This window comes from Opisthocomus hoazin, chromosome 4 (assembly GCF_030867145.1).
Source record: "Opisthocomus hoazin isolate bOpiHoa1 chromosome 4, bOpiHoa1.hap1, whole genome shotgun sequence".
Lineage (NCBI taxonomy): Eukaryota > Metazoa > Chordata > Aves > Opisthocomiformes > Opisthocomidae > Opisthocomus > Opisthocomus hoazin.
Window position 1 is genome coordinate 95,940,656 of NC_134417.1, and position 24,306 is coordinate 95,964,961.

The following is a 24,306-nucleotide window of genomic DNA, read 5'->3' on the forward strand; positions in this document are numbered from 1 at the left end:
CCATCTGTCACTTTTCTCCTCTCTTGTAGTGGCCTGCACCCTGCTCCTCATTTTTGGCAGCCTCTGCCGAGCAGCGCGTTGCTCCGGGAGCCGACTGACCGACTGCTCCCCGCTGGAGCAACGGGCGCAGCTGCGGGAAGGAGTGCCGAGGTGTCGGAGGGGCAGAGGGAGCGTCGGGGGCCCCGAGCCCTGGAGCAGAGCGGCTCCCGGGACTGGCTGGGTGCGTGACGGAATGAACACCTGCGGTCCCTTTTGCCCTGCTGGCTGCGTTTGTGCTTGGTTTGCATGGGACGAGGGGATGCGCCAGAGCCCAGGGGAGGAGGGGACGGGCAGCGGGGCTGATGACGACGGCCCCTCCCTCAGCCGGTGGAGGGCCCGGTGCTGCCGTGCCCCGGGTGGCCGTGGAGGGGCCGGTGCGAGCCGAGGTGTCACCGAAAATCTGGGAACAAAACCTCGTAACACCAATGTAGTGTTAAAAGGCAGGCATTCTTTATTGCAGCGCTGGATGCATGGGGGATAATTCCACCAAACGTGCATACCTCATACCTTTTCCGTACAGTTTATACAGATCAAAAATATACATATTTATTTTATTCATGGATATTCAATATTATTCTCTTTGGCGACTGGTGTAAACTTTTCTCGCTTCTTAGGTAAATGGTTGCGCAGACTCAGTTACCCTCTTCTATTGTTTCTTTTTGAGTAGGTGGTATTGCTTGAGTAGGGGGTCAGTGAGTCGGTGGTCGCGATCTCCCCCTGCCAGAATCACCTTTTACCTGCTGGGCTCGCAATCTTGGCAAACCTGGTCAGTTTCTTCAGTTTGTTTCACAGAACCACACTCCATCATTTCTCTTGACAAAAACACAATTACCCACTGTGGTTAGCGTTAATGGTTACCTAGAGACTAGACCCTCTGTTCCCAGACCTAATGTCCAGGTGGGTAGGGCTGTACCAGGAACATAGCAGCACTGTTCATGTTTATGGTCAACTGATTCTATCACCCTGGTTAGAGAGGGAGGAGTGGAGCCGTGGCCGGGCTGCGGCTGCAGCGAGGGAGAAGGTGAGCGCGGGGCGGGCGGGGCGGTCGATGGAGCGGCGGGTCCCGGGGAAAGCCCCGAGGCGGGCGGGGGTACCTGCCGAGTGGGGTCCGTGTGGGAGGCAAGGAGCGGCGGGGGTCCGGCGCCGTTTCGGGCACGGTGTCCCCGCAAGCGGAGGCCCGCAGCTCCCGCGGCGTGCTGGGAGCTGTAGTGCTGGGGCGCGGGGCTCGCGGTTGGCCGCGCTGCTGCCCCGGGGCATGCCGGGAGGTGTAGTCTTCCGACTGCCGGGCGGCCGAGCCGTGCTGGCCAGGGCACGCCGGGAGGTGTCGTTTTCAGGGACTCGGCTGCCGGGCAGCCGCAGTGCTCTCGGGCGTGTGCGGCGAGGCGCTGTCCTTGGTCCCGCCGCAGCCCCCGCTGCGCGGGACGAAGGGTAGTTCTGTGGCCGGTTCCGTGTGGTTTTCTGCAGCCTTCCCGCTGCACCCCGTCCCCAGCAAGCGGTGCGGCCGCGCCTGGAGAGCGCGTGCCGCAGAGCTCGCTTCTGCCACCCGGTGACCAAACTGCGGCACTGCGGTTCGGGTGGCGCAGGTGCTGTGCCCCAATGACGGCATCGTGGGCTCCAGCCGTGAGCAGCGGGGCTGGTGGCGATGGCCCCTCCCTCTGCCGGTGGAGGGCCCGGTGCTGCCGTGCCCCGGGTGGCCGTGGAGGAGCCGGTGCGAGCCGAGGGCGGAGGAGCGGAGCCGTGGCCGGGCTGCGGCTGCAGCGAGGGAGAAGGTGAGCGCGGGTGTGGGGGGGGAGTGGAGTGGATGGAGCGGCGGGTCCCGGGGAAAAGCCCCCGGGAGGGCGGGGTCCGTGTCGGGGGCAAGGAGCGGCGGGGGTGCGGCGCCGTGTCGGAGCCGCGAGTCGGGGGCTGCCCGGAGCGGGAGGCGCGCGGCAGCGCGCTGCCTGGAGCCGTGCGGGGGTGCCGCCCCGTGCCGGCAGCGCGGGCTGCCCGGGGCCGGGCGGCGGCGCCGCGCCGTACCCGCTGGCGCCGCCCTCTGGCCGCAATGCGGTACTGCAGCCCGGCGCTCCGCGCAGGGTCTGGCCCCTCCGGCGCGCCGTCGGCGCGTGACGCATGCGCGTTGCGGCGGAGCAGCATGGCGGCGCCCCGGTGGCGGGTGCCGGGCGGCGGAGGAGCAGAGAGGCCAGCGGTGAGGCGCGGGCTCCCCTCCGGCGGGTGCGGGAGTGCGTGGTGGCTGCCCGAGGGTGGTGGGACGGGAAGCTCGGAGCCGCCCGCTGCGGCAGGCTGCTGGTGCGCTGGAGGTGAGCCGGGTGCGGTCAGCCCCGGGGCCAGAGGCGGGAGGTGACGGAAGGGAAGAGGGGAAGGAGGCGGGCACACCCCCCGCAACTCGGCAGCGCCTCCCCGGCCCCGCTCGCCCCGCGCAGCCGCCCCCAGCTCCAGCACGTCCCCTGAAGCCTGTCCCGGAACCCCCGGCCTCCCCCAAGGCCCGTGGTGCGGGCGGCACGCTGGCCCTCGAGCGTGCCTCAGTCTCCCTTAACGCGGTCGCCGCTGTTTCTTTCTGTGTGGCAGGGGCCGTGCTGAGGCCGCATTTGTCCGTTCCTGCCCTGGGGATGCCGTTGGCTGTGCCCGCTCCAGGCTTGTGTGGGCTGCGTGTGCCGGGCCTCGCTGTGCTGGCGGCGTGGGGGCGAAAAGGGAGAGGCGGAGCGCTGAGTGGCTGCAGACAGGAGGTGGCGCGGCTGAAGCTTGGAGAGTCCCGAGAAGGCTGAAGAAAAAGAAGAAATGGAAGGCCACCTGGCTGGCAGCTGCTTGGCGCTGCAGGCAGGAGAGAGCCTGCCTCTGCGGGTGAGGAAGGCTCCCTCTTGGTAGCCCGCAGCAGGCCAGGCCGCCAGCGTGCCCCGCAGGGTCTGTATGTGTCACCAGCAGCAGCATGGTACGGCTGTGGAGTGCGCGAGCGAGCGAGCGAGGCTACATGCCTAGGGAGCCTCGTCTCGTAAGAGGTGCAAGACATGCACGTTTTCTCTTAGGTGGAGGACAGCCAAGCGACCGTAGTTACGGAAGAGGAAGGGAGGAGAGCAGGAGAGAGAAGCGTCTGAAGCGGCAGAGTCTCCCAGCAGCGCTGTGAGCGAGAGTAGCGGTGAGTGCCGGGCCTTCGGGACCCTGTCGCCCCTCTTCTGCATCTTGGGCCCTCCCCTGGATCCTCCTCTCTCCCACGCTGCTGTGATTTTTTTTTTCTTTATTCTTTTTCCTTTTCTTTTCCTTTCCCTTTCCCTGTACCTCCCGTCTTCTGTCTGTGTTTGTGTCCTGCTCCCTCTCCCTCTTTTTCTCCCTCCAGAATTTCTCTAGCCGGCTCCCCGTTTCTATTTCTTTGTCCTGCTGCCTGTCCGGTCATTTCTTGCTATACGTCCCTGTTCAGCCGGCTCTCCCTTTTTGCCTTTCTCTCCTTCTCTGTCCTGCTTCATGGCCCTTTCTTCTCTTTCTCTCCCTCTGTGTTCTCTAGCCCGTTGCTGGTTTGTTTCGGGGTTTCCCTGCGCACCGGCCCCCCCCCCCCCGCTCCCTTCTTGGTCTCTTTGTCTAGATCTGACCCTTTCTTTGTTTCTCGGTCCCTTTTTTCCTGTTCACTGTCCTTTTTCTCTGTCTGTCTGTGTGTCCTGCGCTCCGTTGCCCTCTTTGTCTCTCCTTTCTTCTTCATCTCCTCCCCCTGCCTCCGCCTCTCTCTCCCTCTTTTGCGCTCACCGGCCCTACATTTTCGTGCTCCGTCCCTGCAAGGCTCCTCGTCCCTGTTTTTCTTGATTTCTCTACCTATCTGGTGTTTTCTTTCGACCCTTCTTTCTCTCTGAGCTCCTAGGTCTTCTCCCTTGTCTTATTTTCCTCTTCCTAGTGCTCTGCCCTGCTCCCCATCGCTTATTTTCTCTCTCCGTTTCTCTGCCCTGCTCCCCCTCCCTCTCTTTCTTTCTCCGTCCCCCTCTGCTGCTCCACAGCAGTGTTTTTCCTTTCTCCAGCTCTCTGACCTGCTCCCCACCCACCCAGGTTGACCGTCCCAGGTTTTGTTCTGCGTCTCCATCCTGCCGCTGTCCTGATCTATCTTTCTGTGCCCTGCTCTTTCTGTCTCTTTTCCTGTGTACCTGCTGCTTTTTTGCTCCGTCTCTGTCCAGCTCCCTGTCCCTTTCCTTTTTCCTCTTGCTGTCCTTGTGCTCTGCTTCCTCTTGCTGTTTTTTGTGCCTTTCTCTCTCTACGCCATTTGCTCTGCCATCCTTTCTTTCTCTATCCCCCTGTACAGCTAGCTGCCCTTTCTTTCCTTTCGCTCTTCCTCGGTATTTTTTTCCTTCTCCATACCTCTCTCCCACTGCCCGTCACGGTTGTTTTCCTCTCACCAATGCTGTCCTGCTCTCTGTCCCTTTTCTCTCTCTGTCATTCTGTCCTGCTCCTTGTGTCTGTTTTTTAATTCCTCCCTCTCTGTCCCGCAGCCCAGTGCATTTTTTTTCCCTTCTTCTCTGCTGCCCAGCCGAGGCTTTTCCCCCTCCGTCTCTGTCTTGCTCCCCCGTCTCTTATTTTTGTCTGTCTTTCACTTTATCCTGCCTCCCTGTCCCCTTTTTCTCTCTCAGTATCACCTTGTCTCGCTCGCTGTCGCTGTCTTTCTCTGACAATCTGTCCTGCTCCTTGGTCCTTCTCTCCCTTTGCTATTATTCCTCGTCCTTCTTCTGGCTTTTCTTCCTTCTCTTTCTGTCCTACTGCCCCAGTGCCTCTTTTTCCACCGCTGTGCTGCTCCCTGGCCCTTGTTTCCTCTCGCCGTCCCTCTGTCCTGCTTCCTGTCCCAGGTTTTTCTGTCTCTCTTTCTCGGTCCTGCTGCCTGTCTGGTCGTTTCTTGTCGTACCTCCCTGTCCAGCCGGCTCTCCCTTTTTGCCTTTCTCTCCTTCTCTGTCCTGCTCCCGGGCCCTTTCTTCTCTTCCTTTCTCTCTATCCTCTAGCCCCTTGCTGGTTTGTGTTGGGGGTCCTAACCACCCCCTTCTTCGTCTGACCCTTTCTTTGTTTCTTAGTACCTTTTTTCCTGTTCTCTGTCCTTTTTCTCTCTTTGTCAGTGTGTCATGCACTCCGTGGGACGGGGGTGGGAGGCTGAAAAAGGGTGGGAATCTGCGGGGGGCGAATGGAGGCTGGAAAGAGGTAGGAGGTTGCAGAGGGGTGGGAAGCTGAATGAAGCAGAGGCCAGCAAAATGGGAGGTAGGAGGCTGGAAAGAGGTAGGAGGTTGCAGAGGGGTGGGAAGCTGAATGAAGTAGAGGCCAGCAAAATGGGAGGTAGGAGGCTGACGAGGGGTGGGAGGCTGGGGGGTGGGGCCGAGGAGGGGGAAGTAGAGGCCAGAAAAATAGGAGGCTGCAGAGGGGTGGGAGGCCGGGGCCGAGAGTAGAGGCCAGAAAAAAAAAGAAGGCCGGAAAGGGGTGGGAGGCTGCAGAGGGGTGGGAGGCCGGGGGCGAGAGTAGAGGCCAGAAAAAAAAGGAGGCCGGAAAGGGGTGGGAGGCCGGGGGGGTGTGAGTAGAGGCCAGAAAGACCCTTTTTCTTCTGGCTTCTTCCCTGTCTTTATCTCTCTCTCCTGCCTTGTTTATTCCTCTGATTCAAGTTCTCTCTCGATCTGTGTGTTCTGTTTCCCACTCATCATATTCTCTCTTTTTGTCTGTCCTATTCCTGCATGTAGTGTGCAGTGAGGCTTCTTGTCTAGGAAGCCGCGTCTCGTATGAGCTCTAAGACACCCACGTGCATTTTCTCTCAGGTGGAGGAGAGCCAAACGATTGGAGTTATGGAAGCAGAAGGGAAGAGAGAAGGAGAGAGAAGCGTCTGAAGTGTCAAAGTCTCCCGGCAGCACCGAGAGTGAGAGCTGCGGTGAGTCCTGGGCCCTCGGGGCCCTGTCACCCCTCTTCTGCATCCTGGGCCCTCCCCTGGCTTCCTCTCTTTCCCACACTGCTACGATTAGTTTTTTTTTCTGCTCTTGTGTACCTTCTTTCTCCATCTGTCTCTGACTTGTCCCCATCTTTTAGGTCCTCCCTCTTTCTGCCCTGCAGCCCGTGGCATTTTTTTCCTTCTTCCCGTCTTTCCATTCAGGTCCTGGTTACTAGTTTTGCTTTCCTCCTACTCTGTAGCCTGTCAGTACTTTTGCTGTCTTTGGTGCTCTCTGTCTGGCTCCCTGTCCCTTGATTCGAGGCCTTCCTTCTCGGCTCCGTAGCACGTCACAGATCTACTGCTTTCTCCATGTCAATTCTATTCGATTTCCTCATCACTCTTTGTCCAGGTCCCTGCCACTATTCTTTTTTCCTCTGTCATCATGCTGCAGGGTTTTTTTTGCATCTCCTTCCTGCTCCCCGTTCTTCATTTTCGGTCTCTGTCCTACTCCCTCTTCTTCTTTCTGCTGCCACTCTTCCTGTCTCCATGCTGCTTCTTTCTCCATCTCTGTGGGACTGCCTGTCCCCATCCTTCTCTTGCTGTCCCTTTCCCTGCTTCGTGCTTTCTCGTTACACCGCCGGTGTCCAGCCATCTGTCACTTTTCTCCTCTCTTGTAGTGGCCTGCACCCTGCTCCTCATTTTTGGCAGCCTCTGCCGAGCAGCGCGTTGCTCCGGGAGCCGACTGACCGACTGCTCCCCGCTGGAGCAACGGGCGCAGCTGCGGGAAGGAGTGCCGAGGTGTCGGAGGGGCAGAGGGAGCGTCGGGGGCCCCGAGCCCTGGAGCAGAGCGGCTCCCGGGACTGGCTGGGTGCGTGACGGAATGAACACCTGCGGTCCCTTTTGCCCTGCTGGCTGCGTTTGTGCTTGGTTTGCATGGGACGAGGGGATGCGCCAGAGCCCAGGGGAGGAGGGGACGGGCAGCGGGGCTGATGACGACGGCCCCTCCCTCAGCCGGTGGAGGGCCCGGTGCTGCCGTGCCCCGGGTGGCCGTGGAGGGGCCGGTGCGAGCCGAGGTGTCACCGAAAATCTGGGAACAAAACCTCGTAACACCAATGTAGTGTTAAAAGGCAGGCATTCTTTATTGCAGCGCTGGATGCATGGGGGATAATTCCACCAAACGTGCATACCTCATACCTTTTCCGTACAGTTTATACAGATCAAAAATATACATATTTATTTTATTCATGGATATTCAATATTATTCTCTTTGGCGACTGGTGTAAACTTTTCTCGCTTCTTAGGTAAATGGTTGCGCAGACTCAGTTACCCTCTTCTATTGTTTCTTTTTGAGTAGGTGGTATTGCTTGAGTAGGGGGTCAGTGAGTCGGTGGTCGCGATCTCCCCCTGCCAGAATCACCTTTTACCTGCTGGGCTCGCAATCTTGGCAAACCTGGTCAGTTTCTTCAGTTTGTTTCACAGAACCACACTCCATCATTTCTCTTGACAAAAACACAATTACCCACTGTGGTTAGCGTTAATGGTTACCTAGAGACTAGACCCTCTGTTCCCAGACCTAATGTCCAGGTGGGTAGGGCTGTACCAGGAACATAGCAGCACTGTTCATGTTTATGGTCAACTGATTCTATCACCCTGGTTAGAGAGGGAGGAGTGGAGCCGTGGCCGGGCTGCGGCTGCAGCGAGGGAGAAGGTGAGCGCGGGGCGGGCGGGGCGGTCGATGGAGCGGCGGGTCCCGGGGAAAGCCCCGAGGCGGGCGGGGGTACCTGCCGAGTGGGGTCCGTGTGGGAGGCAAGGAACGGCGGGGGTCCGGCGCCGTTTCGGGCACGGTGTCCCCGCAAGCGGAGGCCCGCAGCTCCCGCGGCGTGCTGGGAGCTGTAGTGCTGGGGCGCGGGGCTCGCAGTTGGCCGCGCTGCTGCCCCGGGGCATGCCGGGAGGTGTAGTCTTCCGACTGCCGGGAGGCCGAGCCGTGCTGGCCAGGGCACGCCGGGAGGTGTCGTTTTCAGGGACTCGGCTGCCGGGCAGCCGCAGTGCTCTCGGGCGTGTGCGGCGAGGCGCTGTCCTTGGTCCCGCCGCAGCCCCCGCTGCGCGGGACGAAGGGTAGTTCTGTGGCCGGTTCCGTGTGTTTTTCTGCAGCCTTCCCGCTGCACCCCGTCCCCAGCAAGCGGTGCGGCCGCGCCTGGAGAGCGCGTGCCGCAGAGCTCGCTTCTGCCACCCGGTGACCAAACTGCGGCACTGCGGTTCGGGTGGCGCAGGTGCTGTGCCCCAATGACGGCATCGTGGGCTCCAGCCGTGAGCAGCGGGGCTGGTGGCGATGGCCCCTCCCTCTGCCGGTGGAGGGCCCGGTGCTGCCGTGCCCCGGGTGGCCGTGGAGGAGCCGGTGCGAGCCGAGGGCGGAGGAGCGGAGCCGTGGCCGGGCTGCGGCTGCAGCGAGGGAGAAGGTGAGCGCGGGTGTGGGGGGGGAGTGGAGTGGATGGAGCGGCGGGTCCCGGGGAAAAGCCCCCGGGAGGGCGGGGTCCGTGTCGGGGGCAAGGAGCGGCGGGGGTGCGGCGCCGTGTCGGAGCCGCGAGTCGGGGGCTGCCCGGAGCGGGAGGCGCGCGGCAGCGCGCTGCCTGGAGCCGTGCGGGGGTGCCGCCCCGTGCCGGCAGCGCGGGCTGCCCGGGGCCGGGCGGCGGCGCCGCGCCGTACCCGCTGGCGCCGCCCTCTGGCCGCAATGCGGTACTGCAGCCCGGCGCTCCGCGCAGGGTCTGGCCCCTCCGGCGCGCCGTCGGCGCGTGACGCATGCGCGTTGCGGCGGAGCAGCATGGCGGCGCCCCGGTGGCGGGTGCCGGGCGGCGGAGGAGCAGAGAGGCCAGCGGTGAGGCGCGGGCTCCCCTCCGGCGGGTGCGGGAGTGCGTGGTGGCTGCCCGAGGGTGGTGGGACGGGAAGCTCGGAGCCGCCCGCTGCGGCAGGCTGCTGGTGCGCTGGAGGTGAGCCGGGTGCGGTCAGCCCCGGGGCCAGAGGCGGGAGGTGACGGAAGGGAAGAGGGGAAGGAGGCGGGCACACCCCCCGCAACTCGGCAGCGCCTCCCCGGCCCCGCTCGCCCCGCGCAGCCGCCCCCAGCTCCAGCACGTCCCCTGAAGCCTGTCCCGGAACCCCCGGCCTCCCCCAAGGCCCGTGGTGCGGGCGGCACGCTGGCCCTCGAGCGTGCCTCAGTCTCCCTTAACGCGGTCGCCGCTGTTTCTTTCTGTGTGGCAGGGGCCGTGCTGAGGCCGCATTTGTCCGTTCCTGCCCTGGGGATGCCGTTGGCTGTGCCCGCTCCAGGCTTGTGTGGGCTGCGTGTGCCGGGCCTCGCTGTGCTGGCGGCGTGGGGGCGAAAAGGGAGAGGCGGAGCGCTGAGTGGCTGCAGACAGGAGGTGGCGCGGCTGAAGCTTGGAGAGTCCCGAGAAGGCTGAAGAAAAAGAAGAAATGGAAGGCCACCTGGCTGGCAGCTGCTTGGCGCTGCAGGCAGGAGAGAGCCTGCCTCTGCGGGTGAGGAAGGCTCCCTCTTGGTAGCCCGCAGCAGGCCAGGCCGCCAGCGTGCCCCGCAGGGTCTGTATGTGTCACCAGCAGCAGCATGGTACGGCTGTGGAGTGCGCGAGCGAGCGAGGCTACATGCCTAGGGAGCCTCGTCTCGTAAGAGGTGCAAGACATGCACGTTTTCTCTTAGGTGGAGGACAGCCAAGCGACCGTAGTTACGGAAGAGGAAGGGAGGAGAGCAGGAGAGAGAAGCGTCTGAAGCGGCAGAGTCTCCCAGCAGCGCTGTGAGCGAGAGTAGCGGTGAGTGCCGGGCCTTCGGGACCCTGTCGCCCCTCTTCTGCATCTTGGGCCCTCCCCTGGATCCTCCTCTCTCCCACGCTGCTGTGATTTTTTTTTTCTTTATTCTTTTTCCTTTTCTTTTCCTTTCCCTTTCCCTGTACCTCCCGTCTTCTGTCTGTGTTTGTGTCCTGCTCCCTCTCCCTCTTTTTCTCCCTCCAGAATTTCTCTAGCCGGCTCCCCGTTTCTATTTCTTTGTCCTGCTGCCTGTCCGGTCATTTCTTGCTATACGTCCCTGTTCAGCCGGCTCTCCCTTTTTGCCTTTCTCTCCTTCTCTGTCCTGCTTCATGGCCCTTTCTTCTCTTTCTCTCCCTCTGTGTTCTCTAGCCCGTTGCTGGTTTGTTTCGGGGTTTCCCTGCGCACCGGCCCCCCCCCCCCGCTCCCTTCTTGGTCTCTTTGTCTAGATCTGACCCTTTCTTTGTTTCTCGGTCCCTTTTTTCCTGTTCACTGTCCTTTTTCTCTGTCTGTCTGTGTGTCCTGCGCTCCGTTGCCCTCTTTGTCTCTCCTTTCTTCTTCATCTCCTCCCCCTGCCTCCGCCTCTCTCTCCCTCTTTTGCGCTCACCGGCCCTACATTTTCGTGCTCCGTCCCTGCAAGGCTCCTCGTCCCTGTTTTTCTTGATTTCTCTACCTATCTGGTGTTTTCTTTCGACCCTTCTTTCTCTCTGAGCTCCTAGGTCTTCTCCCTTGTCTTATTTTCCTCTTCCTAGTGCTCTGCCCTGCTCCCCATCGCTTATTTTCTCTCTCCGTTTCTCTGCCCTGCTCCCCCTCCCTCTCTTTCTTTCTCCGTCCCCCTCTGCTGCTCCACAGCAGTGTTTTTCCTTTCTCCAGCTCTCTGACCTGCTCCCCACCCACCCAGGTTGACCGTCCCAGGTTTTGTTCTGCGTCTCCATCCTGCCGCTGTCCTGATCTATCTTTCTGTGCCCTGCTCTTTCTGTCTCTTTTCCTGTGTACCTGCTGCTTTTTTGCTCCGTCTCTGTCCAGCTCCCTGTCCCTTTCCTTTTTCCTCTTGCTGTCCTTGTGCTCTGCTTCCTCTTGCTGTTTTTTGTGTCTTTCTCTCTCTACGCCATTTGCTCTGCCATCCTTTCTTTCTCTATCCCCCTGTACAGCTAGCTGCCCTTTCTTTCCTTTCGCTCTTCCTCGGTATTTTTTTCCTTCTCCATACCTCTCTCCCACTGCCCGTCACGGTTGTTTTCCTCTCACCAATGCTGTCCTGCTCTCTGTCCCTTTTCTCTCTCTGTCATTCTGTCCTGCTCCTTGTGTCTGTTTTTTAATTCCTCCCTCTCTGTCCCGCAGCCCAGTGCATTTTTTTTCCCTTCTTCTCTGCTGCCCAGCCGAGGCTTTTCCCCCTCCGTCTCTGTCTTGCTCCCCCGTCTCTTATTTTTGTCTGTCTTTCACTTTATCCTGCCTCCCTGTCCCCTTTTTCTCTCTCAGTATCACCTTGTCTCGCTCGCTGTCGCTGTCTTTCTCTGACAATCTGTCCTGCTCCTTGGTCCTTCTCTCCCTTTGCTATTATTCCTCGTCCTTCTTCTGGCTTTTCTTCCTTCTCTTTCTGTCCTACTGCCCCAGTGCCTCTTTTTCCACCGCTGTGCTGCTCCCTGGCCCTTGTTTCCTCTCGCCGTCCCTCTGTCCTGCTTCCTGTCCCAGGTTTTTCTGTCTCTCTTTCTCGGTCCTGCTGCCTGTCTGGTCGTTTCTTGTCGTACCTCCCTGTCCAGCCGGCTCTCCCTTTTTGCCTTTCTCTCCTTCTCTGTCCTGCTCCCGGGCCCTTTCTTCTCTTCCTTTCTCTCTATCCTCTAGCCCCTTGCTGGTTTGTGTTGGGGGTCCTAACCACCCCCTTCTTCGTCTGACCCTTTCTTTGTTTCTTAGTACCTTTTTTCCTGTTCTCTGTCCTTTTTCTCTCTTTGTCAGTGTGTCATGCACTCCGTGGGACGGGGGTGGGAGGCTGAAAAAGGGTGGGAATCTGCGGGGGGCGAATGGAGGCTGGAAAGAGGTAGGAGGTTGCAGAGGGGTGGGAAGCTGAATGAAGCAGAGGCCAGCAAAATGGGAGGTAGGAGGCTGGAAAGAGGTAGGAGGTTGCAGAGGGGTGGGAAGCTGAATGAAGTAGAGGCCAGCAAAATGGGAGGTAGGAGGCTGACGAGGGGTGGGAGGCTGGGGGGTGGGGCCGAGGAGGGGGAAGTAGAGGCCAGAAAAATAGGAGGCTGCAGAGGGGTGGGAGGCCGGGGCCGAGAGTAGAGGCCAGAAAAAAAAAGAAGGCCGGAAAGGGGTGGGAGGCTGCAGAGGGGTGGGAGGCCGGGGGCGAGAGTAGAGGCCAGAAAAAAAAGGAGGCCGGAAAGGGGTGGGAGGCCGGGGGGGTGTGAGTAGAGGCCAGAAAGACCCTTTTTCTTCTGGCTTCTTCCCTGTCTTTATCTCTCTCTCCTGCCTTGTTTATTCCTCTGATTCAAGTTCTCTCTCGATCTGTGTGTTCTGTTTCCCACTCATCATATTCTCTCTTTTTGTCTGTCCTATTCCTGCATGTAGTGTGCAGTGAGGCTTCTTGTCTAGGAAGCCGCGTCTCGTATGAGCTCTAAGACACCCACGTGCATTTTCTCTCAGGTGGAGGAGAGCCAAACGATTGGAGTTATGGAAGCAGAAGGGAAGAGAGAAGGAGAGAGAAGCGTCTGAAGTGTCAAAGTCTCCCGGCAGCACCGAGAGTGAGAGCTGCGGTGAGTCCTGGGCCCTCGGGGCCCTGTCACCCCTCTTCTGCATCCTGGGCCCTCCCCTGGCTTCCTCTCTTTCCCACACTGCTACGATTAGTTTTTTTTTCTGCTCTTGTGTACCTTCTTTCTCCATCTGTCTCTGACTTGTCCCCATCTTTTAGGTCCTCCCTCTTTCTGCCCTGCAGCCCGTGGCATTTTTTTCCTTCTTCCCGTCTTTCCATTCAGGTCCTGGTTACTAGTTTTGCTTTCCTCCTACTCTGTAGCCTGTCAGTACTTTTGCTGTCTTTGGTGCTCTCTGTCTGGCTCCCTGTCCCTTGATTCGAGGCCTTCCTTCTCGGCTCCGTAGCACGTCACAGATCTACTGCTTTCTCCATGTCAATTCTATTCGATTTCCTCATCACTCTTTGTCCAGGTCCCTGCCACTATTCTTTTTTCCTCTGTCATCATGCTGCAGGGTTTTTTTTGCATCTCCTTCCTGCTCCCCGTTCTTCATTTTCGGTCTCTGTCCTACTCCCTCTTCTTCTTTCTGCTGCCACTCTTCCTGTCTCCATGCTGCTTCTTTCTCCATCTCTGTGGGACTGCCTGTCCCCATCCTTCTCTTGCTGTCCCTTTCCCTGCTTCGTGCTTTCTCGTTACACCGCCGGTGTCCAGCCATCTGTCACTTTTCTCCTCTCTTGTAGTGGCCTGCACCCTGCTCCTCATTTTTGGCAGCCTCTGCCGAGCAGCGCGTTGCTCCGGGAGCCGACTGACCGACTGCTCCCCGCTGGAGCAACGGGCGCAGCTGCGGGAAGGAGTGCCGAGGTGTCGGAGGGGCAGAGGGAGCGTCGGGGGCCCCGAGCCCTGGAGCAGAGCGGCTCCCGGGACTGGCTGGGTGCGTGACTGAATAAAGACCTGCGGTCCCTTTTGCCCTCGCGGCTGCGTTTGTGCTTGGTTTGCACGGGACGAGGGGCTGCGCCAGAGCCCAGGGGAGGAGGGAACGGGCTGTGGGGCAGGGGCGACGGCCCCCTGTTCCTGCCGGGCTCCAGTCGTGGGCCCGGGGCCGGGGGAGCCCCAGGGGCGGGCAGCACGGCTGATGGCGATGGCCCGTCCCTCTGCCGGGGTGGCTGCCGGTGGAGGGCCCGGTGCTGCCGTGCCCCGGGTGGCTGTGGAGGGGCCGGTGCGAGCCGAGGGAGGAGCAGAGCCGTGGCCGGGCCGCGGCTGTAGCGAGGGAGAAGGTGAGCACGGGGTGGGGGGGGAGGTGGATGGAGCAGCGCGTCCCGGGGAAAAGCCCCCGGGAGGGCGGGGTCCGTGTCGGGGGCAGGGAGGGGCGGGGGTTCGGCGCCGTGTCGGAGCCGCGAGTCGGGGGCTGCCCGGAGCTGTGCGGGGGTGCCGCCCCGTGCCGGCGGCGCGCGCTGCCCCGTGCCGGCGGCGCGCGCTGTCCCGACCCGGGGCCGGGGCCGGGCGTGGGCGCCGCCCCCTGGCCGCAATGCGGTACTGCAGCCCGGCGTTCCGCGCAGGCTGTGGCCCCTCCGGCGCGCCGTCGGCGCGTGGCGCATGCGCAGTGCGGCACAGCAGCATGGCGGCGCCCCGGTGGCGGGTGCCGGGGCGGCGGGGGAGCAGAGAGGCCAGCGGTGAGGCGCGGGCTCCCCTCCGGCGGGTGCGGGGGTGCGTGGTGGTTGCTCGAGGGTGGTGGGACGGGAAGCTTCGAGCCGTCCGCTGCGACAGGCTGCCGGTGCGCTGGAGGCGAGGCGGGTGCGGGCAGCCCCGGGGCCAGAGGCGGGAGGTGACGGAAGGGAAGGGGGGAAGGAGGCGGGCACACCGCCCCCCCAGCTCGGCAGCGCTCCCCGGCCCCGCTCGCCCCGCGCAGCCGCCCCCAGCTCCAGCACGTCCCCTGAAGCCTGTCCCGGAACCCCCGGCCTCCCCCAAGGCCCGTGGTGCGGGCGGCACACTGGGCCTCGAGCGTGCCTCAGTCTCCCTTAACGCGGTCGCCGCTGCTTCTTTCTCTGTGGCAGGGGCCGCGCTGAGGACGCGTTTGTCCGTTCCTGCCCTGGGGATGCCGTTGGCTGCGCCCGCTCCAGGCTTGTGAGGGCTGTGTGTGCCGAGCCTCGGTCTCCTGGCGTCGTGGGAGCGAAAAGGGAGAGGCGGAGCGCTGAGTGGCTGCGGACGGGAGCTGGCGGGGCTGAAGCTGGAGAGTCCCGAGAAGGCTGAAGAAGAAGAAAAAATGGAAGGCCACCTGGCTGGCAGCTGCCTGGCGCCGCAGGCAGGAGAGAGCCTGCCTCTGCGGGTGAGGAAGGCTCCCTCTTGGTAGCCTGCAGCAGGCCAGGCCGCCAGCGTGTCCCGCAGGGTCTGTATGTGTCACCAGCAGCAGCATGGTACGGTTGTGGAGCGCGTGAGCGAGCGAGGCTACGTGCCTAGGGAGCTTCGTCTGCTAAGAGCCGCGAGACATGCGTGTTTTCTCTTAGGTGTAGGACAGCCAAGCGACCGGAGTTACGGAAGAGGAAGGGAGGAGCGCAGGAGAGAGAAGTGCCTGAAGCAGCAGAGTCTCCCGGCAGCGCCGAGAGCGAGAGCTGCGGTGAGTGGCGGGCCCTCGGGGCCCTGTCGCTCCTCTTCTGCGTCCCGGGCCCTCCCCTGGATCCTTCTCTCTCCCATGCTGCTGTGATTTCCCTCCCCCCCCCCCCCCCCCCCCCCCAGCTTTTCTTTTCCTTCCCTGTACCTCCCCTTCTTTTGTCTGTATTTGTTTCCCTGTCCCGCTCTTTTCCTCTCTATTCCTCATTCCCTGTCCTTGTTGCTGTTTTTTCTTTCTCCATCTCTGTGCCCTGCTGCCTATCTCTGTCCAGTTCCCTTTCTGTTTGCTGGGTTGTTTTTTTGTTTTTGCTCCTCATTCCTCTGCCTTGCTCTGTTCCATCCTCTCACTCCCGCAGTGTCGTGCTGTGTGTTACCCGTCCTTCTCCCTGTGGTTTTTTGTTCCTCTTGCTCTGTGCCTCTGTCCTGCTGCCTGGAAGTAATTTTTTATTCTCCGTATTTCTGTTATTCTGCCTGTGGCTATTTTTTTTGTTCTCTACCTCTCTCCTGCTCCCCACCATCACCTTTCTCTCCCTGACGTTCTTTCCTCTTCCCAGTACCTCTGCTTTTCTGCGCCCTTGCACTCCATTTCCTCCGTCTCGCTCTATCACGCTGTCTTGCTCCCCATCCCTCCCTTTTCCTTTCTACCCTTCCGATGTGTGTATCCCCCAAGTGCCCCTTTGACGTGTCCCAGTCTTTCTGTCTATACCCTCCTGTCATTCTCCTTCTCTTGCTCTTCTTGCTCTTTTTCTCTCTTTTCCTCTGTGCTGCGGCCCATCACTGTTCTTTCCTCCTCCATCCCTTTGTTGCGCTGCCTGTCCTTGTCAGTTTTGCCCTGTGTTCTGGCTCCAGTCTTGCCTTGTTTTCTGCATCTCTGTCCTTTTCCCTGTACTTTTTTCTCTCTGCTCCTCAGTCCTCCTCCCTCGTCTTGTTTTTCTCTTTCTGCCGTCCCTCTCTTTTTGTCTGTGACCCTCTGTGCTCTTCTCCTTCTCCCTCTCAGTTTGCGGTTGTCTTATGTGTCCCCTTCTCTGTCTCTCTCTTCTGCTGTCCTGCTCCCCAGCCCCATTATTTATTGCTTCACCCCTCGGTCTTGCTCTCAGTCCCTGTTTTCTCGTGTGCTCCACCTCGCTGCCGTTCTCTCGGTTGCTCTCGGTTGCTGTCTGTCCCAGCGTCCTGCTCCCTGTCGCGCTCTCTTTCACAGTATCTTTCTTTCTGGCGTCCTGTCCCTCACCGGTTTTCTCTGTCACTCTGTCCTTCCTCCTGTCTTTTCCTTGTGCCTCTGGCCTCCTACTCGTCGCTACTTTTTTCTTCCTTTCTCTACCTCTCTGCCTCTGTCCTGTTGCTTTCTTCCTCTCTCTGTCGCCAGCATTTCTTTCTCCATCTGTGCCCCTCTCCCTGTCCCTTTTCTCTCATTCTCTCTGTCCTCCATCTTCCCCGTAACTCTTTGTCTGTATATCTCCATACTGCTGCCTGTCCCTTTGTTTCTTGCTATATGCCCCTGTCCAGCTTGCTGTCCCGTTATTCTCCTCTGTCCTGCTCCTTGGCCTTTTTTCTCATCCTGCAGCCCATCACTGTTTTCACTTTCTCCACCTCTTTGTCCTGATCTGTGTGTCTCCTGCCCTCGTCCATCTGGCTTGTTGCCTGTACGTTTGTCTCCCTCCAGCGTTCTTTATTCCCCTGATTCAGTTTCTCTCTTGATCCGTCAGTTCTGCTGCCCGCTCGTCATTCTCTCTCTCTCTCTCTCTTTCCCTCTTGTCTTGTTCCTGCGCGTAGTGCGTGAGCAGGCGAGGCTACTTGTCTGGGGAGCCTTGTCTCGCCAGAGCTGCGAGACATGGACGTTTTCTCTTAGGTGGGGGACAGCCAAGCGACCGGAGTTACGGAAGAGGAAGGGAGGAGAGCAGGAGAGAGAAGCGTCTGAAGCGGCAGAGTCTCCCGGCAGTGCTAAGAGTGAGATCTGCGGTGAGTGCCAGGCCCTCGGGGCCCTGTCGCCCCTCTTCTGCATCCCGGGCTCTTTCCTGGATCCCTCTCTTTCCCACACTGCTGTGATTTTTGGCTTTTTTTTCCTCCCTGCCCCCTCCAACCCCCTCCCCGCTCCCGTGTACCTGCTTTCTCCATCTCTGACCAGCTCCCTGTCCCCGTCTTTTAGGTCCTCCCTCTCTCTGCCCTGTAGCCCGTGACTTTTTTTTGCTTCCCTATCTCTTTCTGTCTGGCTCCCGATCACGGTTTTTGCTTTCCCCCCTCTCTGCCCTATAGCCCGTCGGTACTTTTGCCATCTCTGGGACTCTCTGTCCGGCTCCCTGTCCCTGTGGTTCAAGGTCTTCCTTCTCAGCTCCGTAGCACGTTGCGCGTCTGCCTCTTTCTCTGTCTCTCTTTATTCTGCTCCCTGCCCCTCATTTTGAATTCCTCCCTCTCTGTCCTGTCGCTCCTTTTCCCTTTCTGCATCTCCGTCTTTTTTCTCTTTTTCTTTCTCTGTCTCTCTCTGTCCAACTCCCTGTCTCTAAGTTTCAGTTCCTCGCCCTCTCTGCGGAAGCTGTCGGGACTTTTTGCCTTCGCAGTCTCTCTGTTCTGGCTTCCTGTCCCTCTTTTTTCATTCCTCCCTCTCTGCCCTGTTACCCGTCACCATTTTTATTTTCTCCGTCTCTTCTGGCTCAAGGTCCTGATTTTTTTAAGTTCCTCCCTCTCTGCCCCATACCCTGTCACTTCTGCAGGTCTGTTTCTCCACCCTCTCCCTGTGCGGCTCCCAGCCCCTCTTTCACACTTCCTCCCTCCGGAGCCTGCGGCCTGTTGCTTTCCCCCCCTCTTATTTCTCTCTCTCTGTCTCTCTCTGTCTCCCCGCCCCTGTTTTTTCATTCCTCCTGTCTCTGCCCTAGAGCCCGTCAGGAGTTCTTTCATTCTCTGGCTCTCTCTTTCCAGTTCCCAGGCCCTGGTTTTCAATGTTGTCCTCCTGTCTTCCCTGTGCCACGGCGCGATTTCATTTCTTTTGCCGTCTCTCCCGGTCCGGCTCCCCGCCAGGATTTTTTAATCCCTCCCTCTCTGTCTTCTAGCCCATTGCTGTTTTCTCTGTCTCTGTGTCCCTCTGTCTGGCTCCCTGTCTTTCCTTATTATTTTTGTTGAATTCCTCCCTCTCTGCCCTGTACGCGGTGCTGTTTACACTTTCGTTCCCGGACGTCTCTCTGTAGATTGCTCCCAGTCCTGTTTTTTTTTAATTCCTCCCTCTCTGTCTGTCATGGTTTAACTTGGCAGCCGGCAACTAAGCACTAGAGAGCTGCTCGCTCACAGCCCCCACCCCCGCCCCGTTCCCTCCCCAGCGGGATGCGGAGGACAAATGGACAAAAGGTAAAACTTGTCGGTTGAGATAAAGACAGTTTAGTAAGGCAACAAAGGAAATACTGCTGATAATTCTAATAACGATGATAATAATTGCAACAACGCACATGCGAACCAAACTATACGCAGTACAGTTTCTCTCACCACCCGATGACCGGTGCACAGGCAGTCCCCGAACAGCGATTGCGGAACCCGGAAATCGCAAGTTTCGCTAAATTCCAAAATAGTTTGACCTCCCGGACGAGAGCGGGTTCCAACTCGTGGAAACGACAAGAGCTGATTCCTGCCCCGCAGCCAGCCCCCATTTATAAGCTGCGCGTGACGTCTGTGGTACGGAATATTTCCACTGGCCAGCTTGGGCTAGCCCTGTAGCCTGTCGCAGGTGGTGGTGCTGTGTTTCCCCCCCGGCCATTTCTTTCTCGTTGCGCTCTGTCCGGCTTCCTGTCCCTACTTTTCAATTCTTCCCTCGCTGCCCTGTGGCCTGTTGCTATCTTCCCTTTTTCTGTCTCTCTGTGTATGGCTCCCGCTCCCTTCCTTTTTGAAATTCCTCCCTCTCTGTCTGGGAGCCCATCGTGGTTTTTCCTTTCTGCGTCTCTCTCTGGCTGGCTTCTGCTCCCTGGTTTTCAATTTCTTCCTTCTGGGCCCTTTAGCCTGTGGCAATTTTACTTCTTTCTCGGGCTCTGGATCCCAATTTTTTAATTCCTCCTCGTCTCCCCTCCTCCATCCCTTTTTCCAGCTCCCTCCCCGGCTCCCTATCCCTGTGGTTTAATTCCTCCCTCTCTGCTCTCTAGCTTTTGCTGTACTTCCTGTATGCCTTGCTCCGCATCTGGCGCCTCGCCCCTGTCTTCGCATTCCTCCCTCTCCTCCCTATAGCCCATCACTGTCCTTGTCTTTTGTCATCGATCTGGTCCAGATCCCTGTTTTTGCCGCCTTCTCTCTCTGCCTTATTGCCCCTGGCTATTTCTTCTTCCTCCCTCTCTGACTGCCCGGCTCCGGATCCCTATTGTTTCATTCCTCCCTCTCTGTCCTGTGGCCCGTCGGTATTTTTTCTTTCTCTGGCTCTCTTTGTCTGGCTCCCTGTCCCTGTTGTTCAGCTTCTTCCTTCTTGGCACTGTAGCGTGTTGTGATTCTGTTTCTTTCTCCACCTCTCTGTCTTCCCAGCTTCTCGTCCCTCACTTTTAAGTCCTCCCTCTCCATCCTGTTGCCTATTGGATTCAGCGCCGCCCCCCCCCTTTCAGTCTTTCTTGCTTCCCATGCCTGTTTTTAAGTCCTCCCTCTCTGCCACATCACCCATTGCTTTTTTCTTTTCTCCATCTCTCTATGTCTGTCTCACTGCCCCTGTTTTTTAGTTCTTCCTCTCTGCCCTATGCCCTGCTGCTGTGTTTGCCTTTCTCGGTCCCTCCCTGTGCGGCTCCCTGTCCCCATTTATTAACTCTTACCTCTTCTTCCTGCACCCACCACTGTTCTCCGCGATCTCCCTCTCTCTCTGTCTGGCTCCCCGTCCTCAGTGTTTAATTCGTTCCTCTGCCCCCTGTAGCCCCACGCTATTGGTCTGTCTGTCTCCATCTCTCTGTGTCCAGCTCCCTGGCGCTGTTTTGTGTTTCCCCCAGCCCATATTGTAGCCCATCACTGGTTTTGTTTCGTTGGTTTTTTGGTCTTCCTCTGTGTCTCGCTGTCCAGCTCCTGGTCGCTGTTCTTCAATCCCTCCGTCTTCCCTGGAGCGTGCTTTTGCTTTTTTTCCATTCTCCATTGTGCTCTGTCCGGTCCCCTGTTGCTCTTTATCCATTCCTCCCTCTCTGCCCCGTGGCCCGTCACTTTTTCTCCTTTTATTTCTGCCTTTCCCTCTGTCCGACTCCCTGTGCCTGGTTTTTAAATTCGTCCCTCTCTGCCCTGTCACCCGTGCCATCTTTTGCCTTTCTCGGTCTCTCTCTGGCCAGCGCTCTGTCCATATTCATTGATTCTTCCCTCTCCACCTCGTAGCCTGTTGCTTTTGTCCTTTGTCCTTCTTACTTGTGTCTGTTTCCCCGATGACCCTGTTTTAGAATCCCCCCCCCCTTTCTTTCTGTACGCATTACTCTCTGGCTTTTTCCTCTCTGGCTCTCTTTTGTTCAGCTCCCGCTCCCTACTTCTGAAGTCTTCCCTCTTTTCCCTGTAGCGTGTAGCTATGTGGTTTGTTTCGTGTTGTCCTGCCCACCCTCGCCCCTTCCCTCCGTCGTTTGCGGTCCCGGCTCCCTGTCCATGTTGTCTCATTCCTCCCTCTGTGCCCTGTTTTTGTAGCTTTTTTTTTGTCTTTCCCCATCTGTCTCAGTCCGGGTCCCTGCCCCTATTCTTTTTTTCCTCCCTTCCTGTCGTGCTGCCCGTTGCAGGTTTTTTCTGCGCCTCTGTCCTGCTCCCCCATCCTTTTTCGGTCTCTGTCCTGCTCCCTCTTCTTCTTTCTGCTGCCACTCTTCCTCTCTTCCTGCTGCTTCTTTCTCCATCTCTGTGGTACTGCCTGTCCCCGTCCTTCTCTCGCTGTCCCTTTCCCTGCTTCGTGCTTTCTCGTTACACCGCCGCAGTCCAGCCACCTGTCACTTTTCTCCTCTCTTGTAGTGGCCTGCACCCTGCTCCTCATTTTTGGCGGCCTCTGCCGAGCAGCGCATCGCTCCGGGAGCGGACTGACCGACTGTTCCCCGCTGGAGCAACAGGCGCAGCTGCGGGAAGGACTGCCGAGGTGTCGGAGGGGCAGAGGCAGCATCGGGGGCCCCGAGCCCCGGAGCAGAGCGTCTCCCGGGACTGGCTGGGTGCGTGACTGAATAAAGACCTGCGGTCCCTTTTGCCCTCGCGGCTGCGTTTGTGCTTGGTTTGCACGGGACGAGGGGCTGCGCCAGAGCCCAGGGGAGGAGGGGACGGGCTGTGGGGCAGGGGCGACGGCCCCCTGTTCCTGCCGGGCTCCAGCCGTGGGCCGGGGCCGGGGGAGCCCCAGGTGCGGGCAGCACGGCTGATGGCGACGGCCCCTCCCTCTGCCGGTGGAGGGCCCGGTGCTGCCGTGACCGGGGTGGCCGTGGAGGGGCCGGTGCCAGCCGAGGGAGGAGCGGAGCCGTGACCGGGCTGCGGCTGCAGCGAGGGAGAAGGTGAGCGCGGGGCGGTCGATGGAGCGGCGGGTCCCGGGGAAAGCCCCGAGGCGGGCGGGGGTACCTGCCGAGCGGGGTCCGTGTGGGAGGCAAGGAGCGGCGGGGGTCCAGCGCCGTTTCGGGCACGGTGTCCCCGCAAGCCGAGGCCCGCAGCTCCCGCGGCGTGCTGGGAGCTGTAGTGCTGGGGCGCGGGGCGCGCGGTCGGCCACGCTACTCCCCGGGGCATGCTGGGAGGTGTAGTCTTCCGGCTGCCGGGCGGCCGGGCCCTGCTAACCAGGGCATGCCGGGAGGTGTCGTTTTCAGGGACTCGGCTGCCGGGCAGCCGCATTGCTCTCGGGCATGTGCGACGAGGCGTTGTCCTTGGTCCCGCCACAGCCCCGCTGCGCGGGACGAAGGGTAGTTCTGTGGTCAGTTCCGTGTGTTTTTCTGCAGCGTTCCCGCTGCGTCCAGTCCCCAGAAAGCGGTGCGGCCGCGCCTCGACCGGGCATGCCGCAGGGCTCGCTGTTGCCACCCGGTGACCAAAGTTCGGTACTGCGGCTCGGGAGACGCGAATGCGCGGTGGCGCCGTGTCCAAGAGCTCGCTGCTGCCACCCGGTGACCAAAATTCGGTACTGCCGCTCGAGTGGCACAGGTGCTGTGCGCGCTGGGAGGAGCCGTGCCCTGTGTGTCCGGTGCTGCAATAAAGGACGCCTGCCTGCTTGCTGAAATGCCCAAACGGCTTCAGAGGGTCTTTGTGTTTGCCCAATGACGGCACCGTGGGATCCAGCCGTGGGCCGGGGCCGGAGGAGCCCCAGGTGCGGGCAGCACGGCTGATGGCTACGGCCCCTCCCTCTGCCGGTGGAGGGCCCGGTGCTGCCGTGCCCCGGGTGGCTGTGGAGGGGCCGGTGCGAGTCGAGGGAGGAGCGGAGCCGTAGCCGGGTTGCGGCTGCAGCGAGGGAGAAGGTGAGCGCGGGGTGTGTGGGGGTGTGGATGGAGTGGCAGGTCCTGGGGAAAAGCCCCCGGGAGATCGGGGTCCGGGTCGGGGGCAAGGAGCGGCGGGGGTGCGGCGCCGTGTCGGAGCCGCGAGTCGGGGGCTGCCCAGAGCAGGAGGCGCGCGGCAGGGCGCTGCCCGGAGCCGTGCGGAGGTGCCGCCCCGTGCCGGCGGCGCGCGCTGCCTGGACCCGGAGGTGGGGCCGGGCGTGGGCGCCGCGCCGTGTCCGCTGGCGCCGTCCCCTGGCCGCAATGCGGTACTGCAGCCCGGCGTTCCGCGCAGGGACTGGGGACTGGCCACTCCGGCGCGCCGTCGGCACGTAGCGCATGCGCGGTACGGCGCAGCAGCATGGCGGCGCCCCGGTGGCGGGTGCCGGGGCGGCGGAGGAGCAGAGAGGCCAGCGGTGAGGCGCGGGCTCCCCTCCGGCGGGTGCGGGGGTGCGTGGTGGCTGCCCGAGGGTGGTGGGACGGGAAGCTTCGAGCCGTCCGCTGCGACAGGCTGCCGGTGCGCTGGAGGCGAGGCGGGTGCGGGCAGCCCCGGGGCCAGAGGCGGGAGGTGACGGAAGGGAAGGGGGGAAGGAGGCGGGCACCCCCCCCAACTCGGCAGCGCTCCCCTGGCCCCGCTCGCCCCGCGCAGCCGCCCCCAGCTCCAGCACGTCCCCTGAAGCCTGTCCCGGAGCCCCCGGCCTCCCCCAAGGCCCGTGGTGCGGGCGGCACACTGGGCCTCGAGCGTGCCTCAGTGTCCCTTAACGCGGTCGCCGCTGCTTCTTTCTCTGTGGCAGGGGCCACGCTGAGGACGCGTTTGTCCGTTCCTGCCCTGGGGATGCCGTTGGCTGCGCCCGCTCCAGGCTTGTGAGGGTTGTGTGTGCCGGGCCTCGGTCTCCTGGCGTCGTGGGGGCGAAAAGGGAGAGGCGGAGCGCTGAGTGGCTGCGGACGGGAGCTGGCGGGGCTGAAGCTGGAGAGTCCCGAGAAGGCTGAAGAAGAAGAAGAAATGGAAGGCCACCTGGCTGGCAGCTGCCTGGCGCTGCAGGCAGGAGAGAGCCTGCTTCTGGGGGTGAGGAAGGCTCCCTCTTGGTAGCCCGCAGCAGGCCAGGCCGCCAGCATGCCCTGCAGGGTCTGTATGTGTCACCAGCAGCGCAGTACGGTTGTGCAGCCCACGATTGAGCCTGCGTGTCTGGGAAGCCTTGTCTCCTAAAAGCTGCAAGAAACACACGCTTTCTCTTAGGTGGAGGACAGCCATGCGACCAGAGTTATCGAAGAGGAAGGTAGAAAGAGAGAGAAGCATCTGAAGTGGCAGAGTCTTCTAGCAGCGCTGAGAGTGGGAGCTGCGGTGAGTCCCAGGCTTGGGGCCCTGTCGTCCCTCTTCTACATCCTGGGACCTTTCTGCCCCGCCCCTGGATTCTCCTCTCTCCCAAGCTGCTGTGATTTTTTTTTTTTTTTTTTTACTTCCCTGGACCTCTCCTTTCTATTCTTGTGTCCTGCTCCCACTCCCTGTCCCTCATTTTTTTTTCATCCTCTGTCTCTGTCCTGCAGCCCATTGCTGTAGTTTCCTTTTCCAGCTGCTTTTCCTCATCTGTATCCATATCTGTTTTCCCTACAATTTTTGTGGCCTATTGCCTGGTGTTCTTTTCCTCTCTGTGTTTTTTGTGCCGTTGTGTGTCCCTGCCTTCTTTCTCTTTCGCTCTCCTTCCTTCTCTTTCCCTTTGTCTTGTTCACTGTCGCTGCTTTTTTTCATCTGTGTCTCACTGTGCATGTCCTCCTTCCTGTTCATCTCTTACTCTGAGCCTTTGTGCTGCTCCGAATGCCTCTCTTTTTTTCTCCAACCCTCTGTGCGTCTCATGGTCTGTCTTTCTCTCTCTCTCTCGTTGTCATTGTTCTTGTCTGTCTTGGTTCCTGTCCCGTTGTTTCTCACTCT

At 60.3% G+C, this 24,306-nt stretch overlaps 1 long non-coding RNA gene across 1 annotated transcript; it reads left to right on the forward strand.

Annotated features, from left to right (window-relative positions):
• The first annotated feature begins 13,981 nt into the window (after positions 1-13,981).
• Positions 13,982-21,132, forward strand: LOC142361238 (uncharacterized). Its single transcript, XR_012763836.1, has 5 exons — positions 13,982-14,054; positions 14,436-14,795; positions 14,886-14,995; positions 16,835-16,944; positions 20,902-21,132. It is a non-coding gene; the product is annotated as an uncharacterized LOC142361238 (long non-coding RNA).
• The last annotated feature ends 3,174 nt before the right edge of the window (positions 21,133-24,306 follow it).